Genomic DNA, 15,204 nt, shown 5'->3' with positions numbered 1-15,204 from the left:
TCCACACTGTATATAGCTCTCACGTCATTAGTAGCCCAAAGGTATTTTTAAAAGCCTAACAACTTAGAGATAAATTTGTATCTTTTCTTCAGCTTCATCAGGGGCCTGGGTTTTTAATTATTGTTAGTGTTTTGTCTGACAGGGGTGATTAGAGAAACTTTCTAAAACTGTCTAAAAGCCATACGAATTGCTAGACTTGTGTAACTTTATGTGGCATTGTTTAAGCAATGATGGCCTTCAGATTGGTGGTTTCAGTTAAGGCCAGGGGCCTTAGTGAAGCCTGAGGTTAATGACCAGACAATGCCTCACTGGAAGGTTCCTAGTGTCACTATAAATCATATTGATATAAAAAGAAAAGCAAAATGTTCAAAAGCTACCACTAGAAGATGAAGTCACTACAGATATTCTATCCTCCTATATATAGACACCAACACCAATAACAAAAAGGAAAAAATCTTCAATTTTTACAATTCTATTTATGATTTTAATTACTCTGTGGATACAAATATTGATCTATTGAGTCTGAAACAAGTACATTCCATTGCGTTAAAGTAAAAAAAAAAAACAAAAAACTTTGGCTTCAAAGGAGTTTATGGAGTTATTAATTTCCATTTTCTATCACAAATATAATTGGCTGAACTACTTTAAAATGTAATATTTAAGACATCTAAAGAAGACCAAATCAACAATATAAGTATGCATGGATTCAGTTTTTATTGAGACTGAGACATACCAAATTTTGGAATTCTTACAAGCTAACAACAAATAAATAGATGAAGAAAGAAGGAAAAGAAAATATAACCAAATCACTAATCTAGTCTAATCTAATAATGCAATATAATAGTACAAATTTATTTAACACAAAGAGAAATGTGATGGGGTACCTATCTTTTTTTTTCAAATTAACTTCACTGGTACATTTTAGGTATATAGTATAATCACATTCATCACTGGGAATTTGTACCTTACACGATACATCTTAGTTCTTGTTTTTCCTCATTCCCCTTCCCTCCCTTCCATCCTTCTACTTCTCCCTGTTTATAAAAGCTTTATTTCTGTTTTTACCTCTTTTGTCATTTTTTTTTCTTTTCCTTCTCTCCTCCCCTTGAATCTAAGATTCCTGTTTCACAGCCTATTATACATTTTGGTCCTCATTTACACTTTCAATTTCAGTTTAGACTGGAGAGATAATTTGGTATTTACAAACATGTGTCCTATTTATTTCAGCTAAGAATATAGCCTCAATATGCATTCATTTAGCTACAGATGTCTCTAGTTTATCATTCTTTATGGCTAAGTAGTACTCCATTTATACAAAAACCACATTTTATTTATCCAAATACCAGTTGATGAGCATTTGGGTTGTTTCCAAAATTTAGCTGTTACAATCTGCGCTGCTATAAACATGGGTGTGCATATATCACTGTGGTATGATGGTTTTCATTCTTTTGGGAAGATTCCTAAAAAGGGAGTAGCTGGACCAAATGGGACTTCCTATCCTACTTCTTTAAGATATCTCCTTATTGATTTCCACAGTGTTTGCACCAGTCTACACTCCCACCAACAGTGGAGAAGTGTTCTTTTTCCTAGACCCCTCCAACATTTGTTATTAGTTGATTTCTTTTTATTTTATTTATTTATTTATTATTTGGGGTGGGGGTTGAGACAGGGTCTCACTATGTTGTTGAGACTGACCTGGAATTCACTATGTAGCCCAGGCTGGTCTCGAACTCACAGCTATCCTCCTGGCTCAGCTTCCTGAGTGCTGGAATTACAGGCATGCACCACAATGCCCTGCTATTATTGGCTGATTTCTTAATAGCGTTCATTCTTTTGGAGTGAGGTGGAATCTCAGTATGGTTTTCATTTGCATCTTTCAAATGACCAGTGGTGTTTAATATTCTTTTCATATGTTTAGTTGTTGTTTCTACTTCTTCATATGAGAAATGTTTATTCATTTCAGATGCCCCTTTTTCAATTGGGTCTTTAAATTTGAGGAGTCTGATTTTTTTGAGCTCCTTATATGTTCTAGATAGTAGACCATTGTCTGAGGAACAGCTGGTAAACATTTTTCCCATACTGTGGTTTCTCTTTTTAATGCCAATATGACATACATGAATTTATGAGACACAATGAAATCAGTCCTATGAGGGAATTTCATAGCAATGAATACCCATATTGGGAAAATAGAAGGAACTCAAGTAAACAACCTAATGCTGAACCCCAGGCTTCTAGAGAAAGAAGAGCAAGACAAACCCAAAGCTCACACAAGGGAGGAAATTATAAGAATCTGCACAGAAATCAGTGCAATGAAGACTAAGAGAATGACACACACAAAAAAAATCACTGAGTAATGGGTTGGTTTTTCAGAAGAATATATAAAATTGACTAACCCTTAGTTAACCTTATAAAAGGAAAGAAAAGGCTCAAATCCATGCAAATAGGAATGAAAAGAGTGAAATCACAAAGGACCCAAAAGAAATACAGAGGATCGTCAGTAAATACCTACTTTGAGAACCCATACTGCAATAAGTCTGAATACACAGAAAAGATGGACAGATTCCTAGATACGTATGAATTACCTAGCTGCACCAAGTGATAGCTATCCTACTGGTAACAAAATTTCTTACATTTGGAAAATTTAAAATAATACTAGGACAAATAATCACATATTGCCTAAATCTTTCCTGATATATAAGTTGAAGAACCTATAGTTAGGCTAGATTCACTTCACAGTAAATTGTCTGACTTGTCAAGAACTAGAAAGTTTAGACAAAGAAAGAGGACAGAGGATTATCTAGAGTAACATCTACATTATAAATAAATTGAAAGTTAAAATGCTAAAGGCAGGAGCCCTTAGCAACTAGAGTTCCCTGACTCAACCCTTTCTGTACCCAAGTTCTCTAAATATTATTAGCTTCTTAAAAGGAGGGGGATTGGATGAAAATTAAGAGATATTTTGGGGAAATTTTTCATGGAATAATGTAGTGTTAAAACCTAAAAGTAATGTATTTATGTAAATCATCCTGAATAAAGAAGAAATCAATTAATTGGAAAATAGCATGTTTGATAGAATTCACAAACACCTAAAACTAGACTACCTTCTTCTCTCTTTCATGCATAGTAAATGAACTAGAGTTATTGTATCACTGCCAAAATAGATCTACATCTCTCAGTTCTCTCTTACCACCATATATTGCTCTCTTTCTGGGGGCTTCCTGGAAAAAAACAAAATACAGAATTTCTCTCAGTTTAAGAGCATTGTGGCACAACAATGTGACCAGTTGTTTAGAAAGACAGAACAAGGGCATTTATATCAAATATTTAAAAACTATATAATCTTTTTTTTAAATATCTAATCAATAGGTGTTATCTTTGGCCATTTTAGTAAGTGATTATGAGTCTTAGGATGTGTGACTCATGTCTCAGTGAAGACATATTGCAAATGCAGGAGTAAAAATTGATCTGTGCAATGATAAATAATTCAGTAAATCTTACTTTAGTAACCTTTTGAAGATTTTGTATTTAATTTTTAGATGAACAAATTTATCTTATTACAATTTATTAATAAAGAATGAGTTGGAAGTACTCTCTTTCCAAATAACATTATGAAGTCATCCTTTTTCCAACCAACTGGACAAGTATAAAATATATATGCACTTGTGTTATCACTTTCTTAATTCGCAGAAATACTTTATTTTTTTTCATATACACTGATTTCGATGTGTATATGTGTTTATATGTATTTGCATAGACATATACAATGAGATATATTACCTCTAGACACGTTTACTTACACAATGTGTTGATTTTCACTGCTTGGTCAAACTTGAAATTGTTTGAACAGAATTTCTAGTTTGAGTACATTTTGATATTGGCCTCAAGGGAAGAAAGTCAATAACCGCATAAATATACCTCCATCTACAGAAACCAAATATTCCGACTTCTGTCAGCAGCATATCATCAGACTTGCATGGGTGCCTGTGAGATTGGCAGCTTGGCAGGGCTTGTCTAAAGGGAAAAGAGTTATACAGACTTATGAAAAATCTCAAGAAAAGGTAGGGATTTACACATAAAAGCTGATTCTTAGGTGTCTAAGTAGATATAAAGACTGAAGAAAAAGAACTGTGATTTTCCAGAGAGGGTTTCCACAAATATCAAATTTCTACTAAAATTTTCTCTTCTTCTGTCTAGTTCTGAAGTTTTGGAACCCAGACATTTTCTTAATGTGACTTTTCCTGAGATCAGATTTTAGAGAACGTATTACCATGTTATCTTCTCAGTTTTACATTCCAATCTAATTCATTATCTATTTCACCAACTTTTTTCAGATATAACAACCAAACTCAGATCAAAAGGAATATATTTTTTTCATAAGTTCATCAGATTTAAAAGTCAAATCTTGTACAAAATAGTTCCTTGGAACATGATGTTCATTACTTATTTTGGACTAATGTAAAAACTAGAACTGGCTCCTAGAGATATGAGAGAGTTACTTTTGATCGCTGTTTCTTACAAAGCAATGACATTTTCTAAAGTTCGAACACTAAGGACACTAACTTGTGACTCATGGGCTCTGTCTGAGAAAACACACTATAGGACATCAATAGAAGTAAACATACTCAGGCTCACTGGCAAGTCAGTGTGAAGGAAAATGCAGATTTTTGATACCCTTAATCATCTGGATTTACAACCAGCTGAGCTCATTGCTCTAAGGAGGCTAAGGTCAGTCCCTGTCTATTTTCTACATGTTGAAAACCACACCACTATTGAACATAATTGGCAAGTTACTTCTCTTAAAGGGATTGTACACTAAAATAATTTTCTCTGCATTTTCAAAAAGCAATTCCCAAACACCCACACAATTCTTTTTGTTTTGGGGTGCTGAATATAAAATAAAGTCTCTGAATTTTATTTCAAGCTTGTGTTGGCTTCTGAAACCTTTCCATAGCATGAAAAACAATACTTAGACAAGTATCTGGTATTACAACTGGTGATTTGTGAATACTCAGACGCTGGAATACTCTGTCTTTGGGGTTGCTAAAGAGGTAATATTCAAACATAAGGAGAACAAATCATAAAAATGTCTTTTAGCTTTGGGAATAATTTAATTGGTAAGAAATAATTATACAATTTGTATGATGCTAAGAGAAAATAGTCCTTGAAGGTTACTTCTCTAAAAGTATATATCTAAAACTATAGGTTGTAGTATAAGATGTATATTCAGTCTGGAAGAATCTAGATGTCTAATTTTGGAATACAATCAGCAAAGCTAGCTTTCCATAGTAGGTTTTAACTGCATAAGTTGTTTTTTTTTCTAAATATAATTTTTACACTAATCAACTTTTGAGAAGAGGGTGTACATTACTCATAGCACCTAAATATTTCATTGCGTGTAAGGGTTAATGATTTGTTACTGATAATCAGTTGTCCTATATTCTTATCAAATTTGTGTTATTTCCATCAATCATTTCTTTAAACCTTCTCCTATTGCCCATTTCTCAAGCTTCATTCCTTCTTGTCATAGTCAAAAAGTACAATACCCAGAATAACATCAATAAAGTCTAGTCATGAGGGAAGGGGGGGGATAATGTAAAAAAGAATTTAGATGTGTCATGTAAATGTACCAAATACTCACAATGAACATAATCATTGGTACTGCAAATATGTATAGTACAAATTTTAAAAAGACAAGTCTTATAAGAGGATTTTTGTGATTTTCAAGACCTAACGCATTATCTCACTCTTGCATACTTTAACACATGGTTTCTCAAATTTGACAGTATAGATCTTCTGTGTTAAATTTTGTTGTAGGTTTACCAGTATCCCTGGTGTATATACACTGGATGCAGATACTCTCCCTCCCAAACACATGCTTCTGACAAACAGAAATATCCCTAATAATTAATAAATGTTCCCTGGGACATGATTTTTGCCACTTGAGGTTCACTCTGAAGTAGCTAAAGGTTGGAAACAGCCCACTGTCTGTCAACTAAGAATGAATAAAGAATATTTTAAAAAATAAAATGGAGTACTACTCAGCCATAAAGAATGAGAAAAGTGAAATAGGAAAAAGGGGGCAAAGGTGTAGGGAAAGTGGGAAGGGTAAGGAAAAGGAAATAAGGGAAAAGAAAAAATATGAGAAAAGGAAAAAAATGGAAAGAAAATTTTTGTAAATAGGGGAGGATGGAGGTGGTGAAGGGAGGACGGGGGTAAGGGGAAAAATGAGAACTGAGACCTGTCATGTAAAGGTACAGGATCCCAATGATGATTGTAACTGTACTGTATACCTAAAATGTACCAATAAACTAAATGAACAACAGAAAAAATGAGAAACTAGACATGTAAAGTGAAGTGGATGCACATTGAGGCCATACTCTTAAGTGAAGTATATATTCTTCTTTATGATAGTGAATACTGCTGCTGGCCCTGATCAGCTACATATTACTGTCCATGCATATTGATATTATCTTGAGGCATCATCTCTGCTTCACTGAATAACCAAGAAGAGGTAGGGCTTCTTTTATTCTCTTTTCATTGGGATTAATCCATAGCCTTTACAACTCTTAGCATAATACATTGTATTTTGCAGCTCATCAGATAATGAGGCATAAGTGTAAAAATTAAGAATTGTCATAGTACCTTTTCCTTGATAGACCCTCAGATTCTATCATTACTCCAGGTGAATAAGAGACATTCAGTAAATACTTTTGGAAAAATGATGAAATAAATGACTAAATGAATACAGTTGACTAGAAATTAGTAAAAAGAAAGTTAATAAATTTATTTTGACCTTTACATAAAACATTTAGGTGGATACATATTTCTTAATCTCATTTTTCTAAATGTTCTACACTAAGGGAGTTTTGAGGTCATTAAGGGATAGAGTTTAAGGGCAAAAGAATAAAAATTAGAATGTTTATGAATGGAAAAACTCCTATATATTAAGTTTTTATAAATGCCACTTGGCATTACCACTTACACAAAAGACTGGCAATTCATATTAGCCTATAGTTACCATCATCACTCTCCAATATTGAAATGTTAATTAATATTTGTTAATGATGATGATGAAATGAAAATTTTTTAATGGAAATGGTTTTCTTGTTATTTTCACATAGACATTGATCAACTGCTTTGAGGTAAATTTTTCTCTTCAGAATCATAGCACTTCAGTGATTTTGTAGCAAATATAATCTGATATATCAGTATAGTAGACTAAATAATGACATGCCACTAGAAAAAATATTCCATGCCTGAATCCCTTGATTCTGTGACCATGGTAACTTATATGGCAAACACAACTTTGTAGATTTGTCAATTTAAGGAACTTAAAAGATTTTTCTGGATTATCCAAGTGGGTCCAATATATAAACAGGACATCTTATAAAATGGAGACAAAGACATATGACAATGGAAGCAGAGATAGCTGAAAATGCTCTGCACTGGCTTTGAAGATAAAGGGAGGTTCTTTGGCATACAGATGCTGTGGTCTGTAGAAGCTAGAAAATATAGGAAAACAAGCCTGCTGACAGTGTGATTTTCACCGAGGCAAACTGATTTCAGACTTCTGACCTCTGAAACTGTAAGATAATAAATCTGTGTTGTTATATGCCACTAAGCTGTAGAAATCTGATTCAGTGTTAATAGAAAACTAATGCAATCATCACAAGGAGAGGCCTATTGACTTACTCTTGGTAAAAATTTTGTACTGAATGCGTAACTTTATATTTATATATCATTCTTCCACTTTTCAAGGGTGAACTTTGTTTGGGGTTATGTACCATTTTTTTTTTAAATGCCAAAAGTATCAATCTATTCTGGAGGTCTAGTAACCTTGGGTAGATGACAGTGTTTAGTTTTTAGGACAATGCTGTAGTGAACATTTTTATTTGTGTTTCCTGATGCAAAAAAGTGCCCATCTGCACCCACTTTTCTGAAATATAAAAATTCTATGATAAGTATTGCTATCTAGAATGTCATATATATTTTAATATAAAGTATCTTCACTAATTTGGCCTTTTATATTCCTATTGAGATTTTATGTGGTATCTCAATGTGCCTACATACTTAAATGAAGAGAAATGATCTTTGTAATATTGAGTATTTGGATTTTCTTTATTGCATCTAATAAGCTTTGATGATTTTCTATAAAGTTTACTCTTGCACTCTTAAGTTTACTCTTAGGAACTACTTGCTCAATAGTTAAATAATGTAGTTCTTCCTTTGTTCCCAGCTTATAAGAATGAACAGAATTTGAATCAAGTAACTTCAATAAAGTCTGTTATAAATTATAATTTATTAATAATGTAGGAGGTTCTATATATACAAACTTATATCTTATCGTATCTTCTCTTCTTATTTCTTGTTCTTCACTTAACCTGGCTGTGAATGGAAAGGATGATACCAATAAAACTTATCTTGTTCCTGATGTCAATGGGAAATCTTTGAATGCTTCAGTTTATATTTTATAATGTCATATTGATTTTATTTTAGTGTTGAATACTTTAAAAGTAAAACAAAACTAATTTTATGGCAAAGTTGATGTGGTACTGGGTTAAATAAATATATAAATTATCACAATTTAAGTTGATGGAAATGCAGTTACCAGAAGGTTTCATAAAGGTATAAATTCAATAGCTCAATGTGGACATGTTAATATATATGTTAGATACACAAGTAGTTTTCATTAAATGCAAATGGTATTGTATACCTAAAATGTATCAGTAAACTTAATAAAGATAAAAAGAAATGAAAATGGATATTGTATTAATCTGGAGTTCTCCAGAAAAATTGACTCAGTGTGATATATACATGTAGATATATGATAAGGACAATGATGATAATTGATAATGTATTCATAAAGGCCAAGAGGTCCTATGGAGGGATCTGGAGGCTAAGGAACCAGAAATATGGTGATACAATTTAATCTGAGATAGAATGCTTGAGAAGCCAGGGAAGCCAAGAGTGTAACTCTTAGTCTGAAGTCAAAAGCCTGAGAAACAGAAGGTGGAAGGCTGGGTGGGGACACAGGGTACTAGTGTAAGTCCTAAAAACCAGAAATACGAAGTCCTCAGAAGTAAGAAACTTAGTATCTTAGTGAGGAAGAAAATAAATGTCCTAGATGGGGGGGTACCCTTTCTCTTTTTGTTCTCTCTTCAATGAATTGGATGATTCCCTTCTCATATTGATGACAGTGATCATCTTTAATTAGTCAAATGATTCTGATGACAATATCTTCCCAAAACACACACAGATATAATGTTTAACCAATTAACTGAGCATCCTTTTGTCCAACATAAAATGATCCATCACAAGTCCACCCTTTCTCAACTTGACACTTGTACATATCCCCTTTAACCACACTTAATCTCCAAATAAACACAATAACAAGGTCATAATACCACCTAACATGGTATACACTAAGCAAATTACTTTTCCTGATGCCCTGTAATTTAAACACTGTGACATGAAGATATATTAAAATAGTGACATAAATCAATAATGTAGAAAAAAAGATTCATTTTATATAGGTATCTATACAACACAAATATATTTAGAACAAAATATGGAGGAAGTATTCATGACAATTTATCTTCATTCCTAATGTGCCCTGTGATTGTACTTGGTGTAAATAACTACCTTCTTATATTATCTATTCTGTATTACTTTGTTTTCATTCCTGAAAAGTTTGGGTTATTTATAATCCTGCCTGGATTGGGTTGTTATATTTTTCTGTCTATTTTAATCACAGGACACAGCAACACTAAGAAATGCTCTAAGAATTTACTGATATCAGCCCTGCAAATAATGCCACCTGGCTCACACTATGAATCAGTCTTCAAATGATTGTATAGTATATTAAATGAGTTGCTTTGGGATGGCGAGTAACATGGGAAGATGCATGCATTCCATTGCTACACATTTGTGAAGGTAGATCCTTAACAGGAAGAAATGCTTTGCAGAATATACCATTCAGTAATTTTATGGAGTTCTGGCAGATAACGTGTGCAGATAAGGAAAATCTATATCCAGAGTAAATATCTATTCCAGTAAGAAAAATTGTCACTTTCCCATGATGGAAGTGGACTGATGTAATCATTCTGTCACTAGATGCCTGATTGATCAAAATCAGTGATAAGGTCCTGGCAATGTCTCAGAACAGCAATTTGTATTCTTGTCTGCCACATACATTTCAAGCACCTAGTGGCAGTTAAGGTTGCACTATCAAACTCTCTCTTGTTTTGGTCCACAGTCAGACCCAGCAATTTTTCAGTCCACTCAGTAATTGGCTGGAGTAATAACATCCAAATGAAAAATATATTGGTTTTAAAATCCAGAAAGACTTTCTAGTCATTGTATTTCTTTCTTGGTTATAAAAGGAAACAGATATAATAACTTATTCTTAAGCTGAATTTTTCAAAAATGTTCAAAAAGTGTCAAATAAAAAGTTACTTAATCCCTTGCTTCTAATAAGAGGTGAATTGGGTATCAAATGCAGATATTTGGTACATCTCTTTAAACAGTCTGATGGACAGGATATGAATTTCTTCTTTACTACTAGAAATAGAGTCATTAGGGTTTTTAATATAATCATAATAGAAAGCCAGTTCAAGTAACTCCAAAGTCAATCAAGAAAGCTCATCTTTAAAATTTTGTTCTTGTATAACTTTCCTTGGTATCAAAATGTCATACAAGACATGATTTTAGAAGAAAAAAACAATTATAAATGAATGGAGTGGATCATCAGTATCTAAGAGCTGCTTACGTCCTTAAAGTCCTTAAAATGAAATACCTCGGCATAAAAGGTAGATTGAGACAAATATAAAGAAAGTTTGCTCTGAGGCCCTCCTCCCTTAAGCATTTGAAGGGATGAAGAGGAGAAATGTTGGGACAATGTGCCCAGAAAGGTAAGAGAAACACAGAAGAATGAAATATCAATGAAACCCGGGGCCGAAAATATTTCATGTAGAAGAGAGTTTGTTAAATTTTCAACTATTACCATACAAAAACTGCTTTAAAAGATATGCTTACCTCTGTACCATAGCTCAACTGTAAATTTATTTTTAACTAAACTCATAGAAAAAGGATTTTGAGGGAAAAAACTATGTCCAATAAAAAGTTGATCAGCGCTATACTACTGGGATCCAAAACAGGGCATTATATAAGTTTTCTTTACTATTTTCCAGGTAAGATAATACACACAGAAATACACACCTGGCTCCAGATGCTTCCCAATCAAGGAGAATTATAAAAAGGTTATCAAAAACCTGAACTGACTTGTTCACTTGCAAATGCAGATTAAGTCAGACACTTCTGATCTTTAGTTGAGACAAATATAAAAAACATCACTAAACAGACAATTCCACAACCCTACATATAATCAGGTACTTAGCTGGCTTTTAATGAATGAAGGTTTACCAGTAGGCAAGAAAATCACATGGAAACTGAATGGAATATGGTAATTATCATTACAAAAAGATAAGATGCGGTCAGGAGAGCTCCAGATCTACCTAAGTCTATGCTTTTTTAAATTTCAGACATCTAATTATCACTATCACTATTCTTATTTTTATCTACATATGACCGATACTTGTAGAGCTTATCATGTTTAAAATAATTCATTTTCTTTTTGTTTAAATCTATTCCAAAAGGATACTTATCTCACTATTACAAATGGAAACTATATCACTTGCTATTAAAAGAAAGCAAATGCAAGAGTATATAAAATTGATACAAAAGATTTAAGGCTGATGCTCTTGCTTGCTAACAGTTTTGAATTTATAGTCCATAAAAAAGAAATTACTAAGAATTAGAGAAGAGATAAAGATACTAGTTTTTACATGATGTACTTATAGAACTATAGAGAAGTGAATTGCAAAGGAAGTCAGAATTATAACTTGTCATAGGATGTTTTATCCAGAGCAAAATCCTTGTCCATTAACAAAAGAATAAGTCATAGCTCTTATTTTTTCACTAGAATCGCAACTGCTGTTGGATATGAATTTTAGTCTATAGAATGTGAAACAAACATCGATATTCATTTTATGAAAACACAGTAATAAGGATTTTATCTGAAACAAATTGAAGTAAGATTTTTATTAGTGCATATTAGTAATACAGAGAAAATGATATTTACATATTTTGATTATTTTCATCCCACTAGCTATCCATCATCCCCTTCCACATCTCCAAATGTTTATTTCTAATTTCTTGTCAGAAAGTCAGATGTTTTTAACTCTCTTTTCCCAAAAGGGTTACTTTATGCAATGTTATTGTCAGATGTCTTTGAAAAGGATATTTAAAGTTTGCATTTATGTAAATAATTAAGAATATTTTTATAGTTCAGAAAGTTCAGAAATAAAAATAACTTCACTTTTGAGATGAGCAAGCAATCTGTGGAGTTATTGGTAGCTACCTGAGAATGGAAGAGCTACACAGCAGAGTTAGCCTGCAAATCTGTTCAGTTACCATTTTCTAAGACACTACTTTACAATATTTATTTGTTTTGTCTATCACAATCCCTTAGAAAAATCTGTTAGAAGCTTTAGTTTCTCCTCTAAGGGTAGCTCGGATGATTATACACCTGCATTATTTATAGGAAGATTTCCCTAGAGGGAAAATTTAAAAGAGGGGGACAATGGCCTGTAATCATATCAGAATAAGGAAAGCAGATGAAAGGACACACAGGAAGAACAGAGGGAGGTGTTCCTGAAGATGCAAACACTGTGTCATGTTTTCACCCACACATATTCTCTTTCACACCCAGGTTCATTGCTTCACAAACTTATTTTCTGGATGTGTTTGTATTGCTAGCTGCACACAGAAAATTAAAAAAAATATTCTGAATAGCAGCCATTCTTTTACATAACATGTATATAGAGACATTATAATGTTCTAAACTCTTTTGAGACTGCATTTTAGTGCTCAAACCAGAAACATGGTAAACCGAGAAGGAATTGGCATCACCACTTACGGAATTAATAAATGAACTGGTGCAGGCTTTATTTGCAAGTGATGCTTACAAGACAAGAAACTACAACTGCATGAGTCCCGCAACAGTCATATCTTATGTACTACATTTTTTTTTCCAGTTTGTTTTGCCTTAACATATGGCCAATTGAGAAACAGCTTTTACTAAAATGGAGCTGCATTAGCCATGATGATTTCTGCCTCAAGCTAGTCCCCTAAATCTTTCAAATTTCTCATGTAGTAAATGCAGCTAACACTAAGTAAACAAAACAATGCCCATGAGAACTGTTTTGCAACTTTAAGCATAAAATGTCTTTTTCGAAGCCTGACCTATTTTTACAAGGGCAGGAATATGTAGACTTCATATTAAGTCTAACAAACAAGCTCCACAGTCCCCTGCTGGAGAGAATCCACACTTTACAGTTGATGGAACATTGCACTGAAATGCAATCTCTTGAATCACTGCTCTGCCTGGATACTATTTGTGTTTTATTTATAGATGCATTATCTATTCAAAGTGAATAGTTTTGTTCCAGAAAAAAAATAAAAAAATAGAAGGATCCCATATTTCTCTTGTCTCACATACATTGTTTCTCTTCAGTGTTTTGTTTGTTTGTTTCTCTGGTACTGAGAATTGAACTCAGACACTGTCCTTGCCAGGCAGGTAGGGTACCACTGAGCTACATCCCAGACCCTCTCTTCAGTTTTCATTAAAAATTAATTTATATATATAGAATTCTTAAAGTCTTGAAAAGATTCCTTCCTGAGTAAAATAACACAGAGCCTCTCAATTTTACTGACAAGTGGTATAAAAATGTTTCATATAAAAAAAACAGTTTTCTAATCATAAATACTATAGATAAATCAACAGTTTATATAGGTTCCATATCATACCAGGACATCCAATCGTTGTGTGTGTTTTCATTACAAACTGTTTAATGCTGGAGAATGAGAAAGATGAATAAAATGGACACAGTTCTCTGATTGTGCCTTTTTCTATCAATTAAAAATGATTATCATTTAATTAGTATTTTTAATAGCGGTCAACCAGTTACTAATATTTATTAAGGATTCATGTTCACTATACTGGCTGATTTAGAGGAGGATATAGTTATTTCTGTTTCCATGTTGCGAATGTAAAAATTGTTTTATTACTTATTGATAAAGAGTTTATATATTTAAAGATTCCCAAATATGTTTTAAATGTATGTTATTTTTATATAAATTACATGTATGTATATTTAATATATTACTGTATTACTCACATGTATGTAATAAATATGTATATAAAATATATTAATCATGGTTTTTGTTAGCTGCCATATTATCAGTTCTTTTTTCCTCAGATTTTATAATTTACTACATTTTAATAGAGACACTTAATGTTTATTATCAGGTTAAATACATTTCATAATTTTACTAACTTTATGAAGGAGTATGATTTACTCCTAAAAGGGGTTAATTTATTTAAACTTAACATATACTTACAGACTACCTCACTCCTGTTCAAATGTGGGAGATTTTAAAGTGAGAGAATCATAATTGCATGTGGTGCTTTTTTACTTTTTCTTTCTCAAGTCCAAAGTGGCAATTGTTACACTGCAATTGCACATTGGATGAGGCTTCCTGTTTTTCTTCTGGAACTTTGTCATAAACCCCTTCTTTTGAGTTGTGCAATAGTCATCTGACAGAAAACTTCTGAATAGAATGAGGATTTGCACTGTTTAAAAATTTTTAGTAGGGTCGGGGATTTAGCTCTATGGTTCCCCCGCCCGCCTTGCAAGGGTAAGGACCGAGTTCGATCCCCGGCACAAAAAAAAAAAAAAAAAAAAAAAAAATAAAAGTGCTCCGGCACAAAAAAAAAAAAAAAAAAAAAAAAAAATTAGTAGTGCATGTTTACAGGCCCTAATATTTACCTCCCATGTGTGCCATTGTACATGCACATTACACATCTTAGTTCCTTTTCTCATCCCCTTTCCCTCCCTTGCCTCCCCTTTCCTTCCATACCTTGATCCTCTTCCCATTTTAGAAAGATCTGTCATCATACTTTCTAGTATCTATTTTTATTCGATTCTTGATTTATAATCTGGGTTTCTCATATAATAGAGAAACCTAGTGATATTTGGGCTAGTGTTTATGAAATATAATCTCAAGGTGCACACATTAGAGTTAGTACTTTGTAACTTTCAGAACTTTGATGATTCTCTTCCAGGAACAGTGTAGGCTCCTGAC

Source organism: Fukomys damarensis, unplaced genomic scaffold (genome assembly GCF_012274545.1).
Source record: "Fukomys damarensis isolate Sample0158 unplaced genomic scaffold, DMR_v1.0_HiC HiC_scaffold_36, whole genome shotgun sequence".
NCBI lineage: Eukaryota > Metazoa > Chordata > Mammalia > Rodentia > Bathyergidae > Fukomys > Fukomys damarensis.
This window is presented reverse-complemented; position numbering follows the sequence as displayed.